Source organism: Dermacentor silvarum, chromosome 1, assembly GCF_013339745.2.
Source record: "Dermacentor silvarum isolate Dsil-2018 chromosome 1, BIME_Dsil_1.4, whole genome shotgun sequence".
Taxonomy (NCBI): Eukaryota; Metazoa; Arthropoda; class Arachnida; order Ixodida; family Ixodidae; genus Dermacentor; species Dermacentor silvarum.
The window spans coordinates 339991572-340001118 of record NC_051154.1 but is presented as its reverse complement, the minus strand read 5'-3'; the positions used below and the strand labels follow the sequence as shown (position 1 = coordinate 340001118).

The following is a 9547-nucleotide window of genomic DNA, read 5'->3' as shown; positions in this document are numbered from 1 at the left end:
AACTCGAGAATCGAACATCTCCGCACATGAAATTTTGCCGAATTTGTGCCTGTGCGTGTAGAACTAGAAAGAAAATAGTATGCAATAACCATTTGAGGGAAAATGTGTGACTACGGCTTAAGCGGTTAGGCATGGGGTTCAATGGGGGCTGGGTGGGGGAATCTTCGCGACTACATTTAAACTGCAATTACACATTAAGCGGGTACGTATTAACGACGCTTGACTGTACCCGAGTCCCTTGAGTGTAGGCAGAAATAATTACCTATGTATTACTGCAGCGTCATTGTACAGGTCATGTTTGCAAGGTACCAGTGTGTGGTATGTCCCACATAATGTTCCTGACAGACATTTTTGGTGTTTATACCCCGGCAATGTGTAATGGTTACATTATGCTCTTTCGATAGCATGGGACTCCTATATTGCTCTTGAAGTCTTAAATCCTTACCTTTTATGAGACCTGGCAATTCAAGGGAAAAGTTGTACATTTTCTTTTGTAGCTGACATGGACATATTCACTGGAGAGGCCATCGATGTTGTCATCGGATCCTCAAGAGATGACGGAAAGGTAACTTGAAAAGTCGTAGAACTGTTTTTTAAGGATCGATGTTACATTTACGCGCTGAAAGGGCTCATACATTTCAGAGTGGGGAAAGAAACTGAGTTATGTCCCATTTGTTTTTCCTTTATGAATGTAAGTAGCTGTGTATGATCCACAAACTAGATTTATGGCCGAGTACCATATTTATTGAAATGTAGGCTGGTCTCACTCCTAAGCCAGCACCTGAAGGTCTGAAGCCGGTGAAAAAAAGTGTTTTTCTTGAATGTAAGCCGGACAAGTTAGGGCAACAGACACAAAACGCGAACAGCATTTATTAGTCACGACCCGTCCCAGCCCATGCAGTGTTGTTGCTGCTAGCCTTGTTGCTTACCTTCTTATCATTGTCAGCATAAAAGAGCAGACAATTTTTTGGTGCCATTTAGTGCACTTTAGATGCTGCACTCCTTGAAAGCATTCAATCAAGCCTCCTGGTGTGTCCCATGCTGCAGTGACCCAGCTCGCCACTTGCGGTAGTTATGTGCATTTAGTACAACCTGTTGCTGTTAGATTATATGCTTTATGACTCGGCCAGATCGCGAAGTATTTCCGCAGGCAATCCATCCTCAAAATGCTTGTTGATACAGACGTCAAGTGGCTGAGGCTGGTCCGTCATGCCACCTGGTATAATAGCGATGTCCATTCAAGCTTGGGAGAGCACAGCGTTGATGCTGTCAGTAAGGTGCCCACAGTACATATCAAGGACAAGGAGACAGTTCTTGTATGACGTTGCCATGTGATCCTAATCCACGAGTCAAACGTGGCACTCGTCATCCGCCTGTTCGCATTTGCTTGTGTGGCAGCATTTCTGGGAGAGGCTTCTTAAGCCGGCAGTGGCTTCCTCTTATAAATTATGTATGCAGGCAGCTTATGTCAATCAGCTGTGCCATGCAGCATCATGATCGCATGTTGCTTTCCGCAAGTGGCCGAGCACATGGCGCCCCTTTGGTGCTGTTGTCATTGGCTTGCTACACCCCAGGCAAACCAAAATAAATGAAGAGGGGTCAGTTTACAGCACTCTACTGCAGCCACTTTTGGTTGGCTGGAGTGGCCAAGTAGAAAATCTGACCCTCGTAATATGCTTGCTCTGGTATTTTTGTCTCGCATAAATGTTTTAGTTGGGTTTATTGTTCCTTAACACTATTGCCACAATGTCCTGTGTAGAACAGTGTCCCATGAAAGCACAACTATGCTTGCTCTCAATGCATACAAATGTACGAGAAGTGTTTGCAGATTATCTGCATTTGCTGGTGGTAGTAAAATTAAGAGTGTGCAGAAATGACAGCAGTGGGATAGTGGGCATAAAGAAACAGCTGTGTGCGAGACTAGCTTGATGGCTCCTTTAACTAAGCCGCCATAAAGCGATCTCGATGCCTGTGGAGATGGCCATTTTCACTGCGTCTTCCAAGCTCATAAAAAATTGTCGCCACACAGAAGAAATAACTATAGAAAATGAAATTGTACTTCTACTATAAGTTAGATGGTGCACTGCGCTCGTAGTGACACAGGTCTCCAAAACGGCGCTAGAAAACATAATTGGTGGACTAATCTTTTTTTATGGTAATGGTCACTTGTGTGATGAAATCTAGGGTTTGACGAAAACTCGTCTGGCGAGGAAAGAACATGGCTGAATAAACGTACACTCGCCAACTGAAGTACACAAAAACAACAGATTGACGTTTTGGCACCCACTACGGGTGCCTTGTTCAAAATGAACGAATGCATGATGATCTTTATTATATATGCGTCGGAAGACATAAGGCCCTTGCGTACAACTCAGGGAGGGGGCCCCGTGTCCGGTTTATTGTGTTAGTCGTAGATTGTAGTATGCAAAATGATTCAAGAAGCAATCGGTATGATAATTTCTTCTCTCTTTCGATGATGAAAGCCGAATGCCAGTTAATACTGTGACCAGTCTTCTCATGATCCTCTACTAGGGCGCTGGAAACCGTGTGTCCTTTGGCTACATCATTGCGGTGCTGCTGTAGCCTTCTTTTAAAGTTTCCCGTCTAGCCTACGTAGCACGCCTGGCAGTCCTGGCATGGAATTTTGTAGATGATGCCGGGATATTTTTCATTTTCGAGGCAGTCTTTGACTCGGACGAGTTGTAGTTTTAGCTTGCTTGAAGGGACGTGGCAGATTTGTACAACATAATCTTTGAAAACTCTTGACATTGACTCGTTCACGCCTCGTGCATAGGGGAGAGCCGCCCGTTTCCTTGTTCTCATCGGTTTGATAGGGGGTTCAGCGGCACGCTTTTCTTCAGTCTTTATAAACTGGCCAGGGTAGCCATTACTGACCAAATCCTGCATTACTCTCAACTCAGCTCTGCGTGCATCAGTAGTCGAGCACAATCGGAATGCACGGGTGAACAGTGTAGAGGCAACAGTTCGTTTGTGTCCAACGGGATGGGCTGAATCAAAGTGCAGATATTTCTCTGTGTGGGTAGGCTTCCGATAAACGCTTGTTGAAAGGCCGGATGCAGTACGCATGACTTCAACGTCAAGTAAAGCCAGGCGACCATTAACTTCTTTTTCAATGGTGAATTTTATTGTGCTTTGGAAAGCCCTTGAAGATAAAGCCCTCACGACGTTCCAGCCCGCTCCAAAATTATGCCTGCTGTATGTCGACAATTGTTTTTTCCATAATCCGCCGCAAAGACGTCGTACCTTCTCTGCAGCACCTGAACTCTTTCCAAAGCACAATAGAATTCACCATTGAAGAAGAAGTTAATGGTCGCCTGGCTTTCTTTGACGTTGAAGTCATGCGTACTGCATCCGGCCTTTCAACAAGCGTTTATCGGAAGTCTACCCACACAGGGAAATATCTGCACTTTGATTCGGCCCATCCCGTTGGACACAAACGATCTGTTGCCTCTACACTGTTCACCCGTGCATTCCGATTGTGCTCGACTACTGATGCACGCAGAGATGAGTTGAAGAGAGTGACGCAGGATTTAGTGAGTAATGGCTGGCACGACCAGTTTATAAAGACTGAAGAAAAGCGTGTCGCTGAACCCCCTATCAGGCCGATGAGAACAAGGAAACGGGCGGCTCTCCCCTATGCACGAAGCATGAGCGAGTCAATGTCAAAAATTTTCAAAGATTATGATGTACGAATCTGCCACGTCCCTTCAAGCAAGCTAAAACAACAACTCGTCCGAGTCAAAGACTGCCTCGAAAAAGAAAGATATCCCGGCATGATCTACAAAATTCCTTGCCAGGACTGCCAGGCAGGCGTGCTACATGTGTTCTTCAGTTGGCTAGTGTACGTTTATTCAGCCATGTCACTTGTGTGAAGGTTTTTTTTGTATGTGTACATTAATGTTGATGGCATAATTATGTAATCATGCAGTCCTTGGAACGCAATGCTTGTGCACATTTCTATATTGCATCTAGTGACCGCACAGATCAACGAAAAAAAAGAGTGGTCGTACAGACAACACATGTATTTGAAATTCGGCTACCCAATGTCAAGGTAGATGTTAGTGAGTTCATCTAGCTATAGATAGCAGTGAATATACTTGCAGATCATTGTCAATTTAACAAATTTAGTGATTGCTATTTATGCTTGGGAGATTTTTATGTAGGAGTGTCTAAAAGATTTGTTAAAATTTTACTGTATAATTTAGTTCTGCTCATGCAGGTCAGCCCACTACAACTAATAAATGTGCCAGAATGCCAGAAAACAGTAGAGTTGAGAAAATGCATAGTGTATATCGTCCATTATAAAACCTGTGAGCTACAAGCTATGTATGTGTTATTATATACTGCAGGTGTATGCTGGATCCGGGCAATGGATAGAAAAGGCTGCTTGGGGGACATTGTTGCGGTCTACGTCTGACTATGTTCTGCCGTATGGCGTCCACAATGTATTGGATGCCAGATGAGCTTAAGAACAGAAGCGTGACCGGGACTTTGTCCATCAAGTCGCGATCCAAGGGAAGGACTGAGGCCAGACCAGCCGTGACACCACAAAAGTTGTCATCCTTGAAAAGTATATGAACATACTGTTCCAATGAAAATAATTTTTCAAATATAGCAGCACTGAACTGTTACAACTACTGAAGGTGCTGCTACGCTCGACAAAACAGTGCATTTAACCTGTATTGATGTGCCATCCTTAATGATAACTCCTCAGAGTAGTGGGCTTTTTACTATTGAATGTAATATTGCTATAGAAAACGTCCAAACTAGTGGCTCGTATCAACCAAATTTCATATAAAGGAGACATTTAAAAACATGCATGCTATTAATCTACATACAGTTGTGGTCTGTTTCATTCTGAAGAAATTACAATTTTATGCTGTCTTGATGTACTGTGAGCACAAGCATAGCAGCACTGTCCAGTGTGCCTGAGAATTGCTTGACAACGGTAAGTGCAGTGAAATTACATCAGCAAAGGAGAATGCGGATTTGTAGGAGCACTACTACGGTGCAATTTCGCTTCACTTTCTGGAAGATGATAAACGAGCAAGCCTAAGTGTTAACAGTTGAGAGCCCCAGTGCTAATCAGAATGCTTTAGTCTATCATTAGCTTTTATCCTTACTGGTTCTGATGGGTGCTAGCTGTGTGCATTAACTGATCTACTCATGTATAGATAGCACATGCAAATAGCCATAGTAAAAGCAAAGCTAGTGCTAAAGCAATGTGTTGCGATCATCTGCTACTGAAATTTTTTATGTTAAAACTGTAGAAAGAGTTTGAGGCATGTGAGTGAACATGCAAAAAGTAACCTGCAGTTTGGTTATTGAAAATGGAGCTTTGCAAAAATATTTCATTCAACCGTGGGCATATTGTTGGGAGCTTGCAATGTGCATGCTGGAAATAATTGTTTAGATGCTTTCATTACTTTTGTACTCGTGATTGCTTTTCTTGCGCAGGCCTCCTCCGGATCTTCATGGGCAACAGTGTCACGCCGGAAGACGAGAAAAAAAAGATTGAAAGAAGTGCGCAGGCAATTGGCGCAGAAACTCACTGACGTGCAAAAAAGGTAGTGCTACTGGTACTGATAGCTACGGGGCTTGTCCCAAAAGTTTGTGCAGTGAGCCAGCAAAAACGCGGCAGAGAATGTAGTGACATGAACTGCTCAAACTTCTGGGACAGACTTTGTATATTGACCTTACCAGCTTAGCACTTCTACCTTTCTTTGTGGAGTTAGTGCTTACCGTATTTAATAAAAAATAGGTCCAACATGAGTATAGGTCGACCACTATATATTGAATTAGTTGAGAAATTTAGAAAATTTTAGTTTGAATTAAGTGGACCAATATCTTTCTTTAGCAGTAGTAGTGTAAACTTAAATTATTTCTCTTAAGGGTCTTGGGTGGTGGGTGGGTGCCTCAGTTTAGAGCTCCATTGGTCTCTGTGGCTCGCTGGGATTGATCGAGAAGAGCTCTCTGGCTCTCTAGATTTTTGCTAGCAAGCCAAACGTCCCGCTGCCTGTTACTTGGAATTTGCGCCGTTAGGGGGTGAATTTAGAGTTTGGAAGTCGTTGCTTACATATCCACATTACATGGACGAGACTTGGCCGCTCCCTACACCAAGGGAAGTGGCAGGGTGTATGCATCTTGCGAAGTATTTGGATGTATGGATATGCGTGGAGGACCACACAAATACCGATGGAACGAAAAATATTAGGTCTATCTTTAAGAGACGGGAAGAGAGTGTGGATCAGAGAGCAAATGGTGATAGCCGATATTCTTGTTGACATTAAGAGGAGAAATGGAACTGGGCAAGCCATGTAATGCGTAGGATGGATAACCGGTGGATCATTAGTTACAATATGGATACCAAGAAAGGGAAGCGCAGTCGAGGATGGCAGAAAACTAGGTGAGGGGATGAAGTTAGGAAATTTGCAGGCGCAAGTTGGAATCGGCTAGCGCAAGAGAGGGGTAATGGAGATCGCAGGGAGAGGCCTTCGTCCTGCAGTGGACATAAATATAGGTTGATGATGATGTGTGTTCGTAAGAAGTGCCAGTACCTGGCCTGTTTCCCTGTACGGTCTGGGTGTAGGTGGCTGTATTTTTGTCTCTTTGGTCTTCGAGGATGTCGTTCTGGTGGATCAGGGGTTCCTCGTAGGGATCCTCGAGCAGTTTGGTCAGCCTTCTCATTTCCCTTGAGCCCAGTGTGTACCGGGCACTACATCATTGCGTGGTGCCATTCTAGGGTGGTGCCTAGCATGCTGTGGATTTTGTGTGGAATGGTGCCCGTTATATATGAATGGACAGCTGCCTGGGAGCACGTCAGGACCAATAGAGATTGTTCTTCTGCCTCTGCATCTTGAAAGGCCAGCACTATGGCTGCTGCCTCCTCCGTGCAGGCCAAAGGGGTCCGAATGGAGCCAGTTATCACTGTGGACTATTGTGGCTAGCATTGTGAATTTGTTGCCACTCTACGCAAGTCCGTGTAGTATACGTCTGGATTTCTTCCATGTTTGTTTTGTAAGGTCTTTAATCGTGCTTTTCTTCTGCTTTGGTTGTGTTCCGTGCTCATGTTCTTTGGGATTGCTGAAACAACTTTTCCCTCTTCTGTATGTTAAGCAGCAAAACTGTTTCTTCCCTGCTGTACTGCCCACTTAGGGGCATCCCACCTTTTACAGCAGGACCCTTCCTAGTTCTGTTGAATTCATATGCTCTCGGTGTACCACGACCACCACCGTGGTATATTCATATGTGACGTAAATACCAAGAGCTTCCACTTCTTGATGCTCGTGTGTTTTGGTAGCTCCGGAGAAGCCTCGTATGCTGCCCTGATGATGGCGCTCACTTTGGTCGTCTTGGCCTTTTTGGCTTTTGAAAAAGGAGGCGAATCAATGCTGCAAGCTGGATCCTGTTCGTACTTGCCAGAGAAGTCATCCTTGATGGATGCTGCACAGGCGTCCACGGCACCCCAAATGACGATGTCTTTAATGATGTCGAGTGTGCTGTATATGCAGCATCATTTAAAACCAGTCTGAATCTCAGCTGGCAGGCCCCCTCGCACATTCTTAACCCATGTTGAGACTTTGCTTGTCTCCATGATGGTCCCCAACCTAATTTATTAGATTTCTTAATACTAGTTTTGCTTTCTACTTCGTTGTGTATATTTACTACTGGTTACAAATAATGTACTAGTAAAGCAGGCGCCCATGTGCTACTTGAACCCAGGCGTGGCAGAGGAATGCCATTGCCTCGGTACTTTTGCTAGCTTTTTTTCATGAATATACGTAGAAATTCGTTGGTAACATAGATTGGGTAGCTTCATTAATTTCGAGAAAAAGGACCTATGTACAGTTAATACGGTATTTTTGTTTGCAGGTATATGATGGCTGCGTGTGAATTACTGTGCAATAAAACTTTGAAACCATCAATCAAAGCTGTATTTTCTATTTAGGAACTGTCGGACAGCATAATCAAACATGCTTGATGACGCCACTAGGGATCGTATTCTCGGAAATTCACATTCGGAATTAGTTTCACTTACGCGAGAATCGGCACTGCATGCCTGCGCACAAGCGTCGGGAAAATGCAAGAGCTTTCGTGGGCCGAGCCATGAACTCTCGCGAAAGTGAAACTATTGCTGAAAGTGACTGCCAGAGAATACTGCCGCAATTGCGGCCTGTCGAAATAGAATATTCCGACACGCTTGCAAACCGACAGGCTGACGCCGACAGGTGGACACCGACAGGCCGACACCGACAGGCGGACGCCGACAGGCTGACACAGACAGGCTGACGAACCGACAGGCTTACAGGCCAAAATAACATATAGCCGACAAGCCGACAGTCTGTCGGATTTTTTGACTGGGATATAGCTCCCAGAGTAGCGGAAAAACAGTTTGTGTTGTCAAAGGAAACAAGCATGGCATTTACGCATCCGTCGCTGTGGAAGGTCACCCTATCTCGTTTCTAGTTGATACGGGATCTTCTGTCACTATCCTGACTGAAGAACTCTATCACCAGTTTTTTGCAAGCACTTACCCTTTGAAACCTACCTCAGTGCAGCTTTTCGACTGCTCCAAGTCAAAGATAAGAGTTCGAGGATGTTTTGTCGCTTCAGCTGCGTTCCAAGACAGAACTGCTTGTATTCTTCTGTATGTTGTATCTGAAGGCACCACTGTACTCGGCTTAGACGCCATTGCGGCACTACAGCTGAATATTGAAGGTAAATCGCTTCAGTGTCTTGCATTGGCCTCCAGAACTCCTACATTGCCAGCTGAGCTACGTTCAGAGTGTGAACACCTCTTTAAAAACAGCTCGGACTTGCCAAAGGATTCAAACACAAAGTTAAGGTTCGTGATTCTGTGCCACCCGTTGCCAGCAAGCTACGACGGCTGCCGTTTACCCTTCGTGAACAAGTGTCGGCTGAATTGCAGAAAATTGAAGCCCAAACATAATCGAGCGCGTTGACGCCTCTCAGTGGGTTTCTCCTATAGTGGTTGTTCGCAAGAAGGATGGTTCAATACGAATGTGTGTTGTTCTGCGAGTGCCCAATAAAGCTATAATTGTTGACAGCTTTCCACAACCACAGACAGATGAGCTGCAGCATCGCTTAGCTGGCGCCAAGCGATTCTCAAAACTTGATTTGGCGTCTGCCTACCATTAACTAGAGCTCGATCCTGAGAGTCATGATCTGACTGCCTTCATCACGCACGACGGGCTTTTTCGTTTTAAGAGAATATGTTTCGAGTTGGCTTGAGCCCCGTCAGCATTTCAAAAGATGATGCATCTCATACTGAAAGGGTGCAAAGGTGTACTTTTCTACATCGACGACATTATCGTATATGGTCGTTTTCGAGAAGACCATCTTTCAAATCTTCGCATCGTTTTGCAACGACTTTCTAAAGCGGGCCTGAAGCTCAACCAGAAGTGCGTTTTCAACGTCACGGAACTAACGTTTCTGGGACATGTTGTGAACGGCAAAAGACTCTTTCCCCTAGCGTCATCTATCCAAGCGATGAAAGAAGCTTCGG

General features: G+C 44.7%; 1 long non-coding RNA gene across 1 annotated transcript; it reads left to right on the top strand.

Annotated features, from left to right (window-relative positions):
* The first annotated feature begins 460 nt into the window (after positions 1-460).
* Positions 461-6413, top strand: LOC125942322 (uncharacterized). Its single transcript, XR_007465004.1, has 3 exons — positions 461-565; positions 4371-4591; positions 5479-6413. It is a non-coding gene; the product is annotated as an uncharacterized LOC125942322 (long non-coding RNA).
* Positions 6414-9547: the final 3134 nt, after the last annotated feature.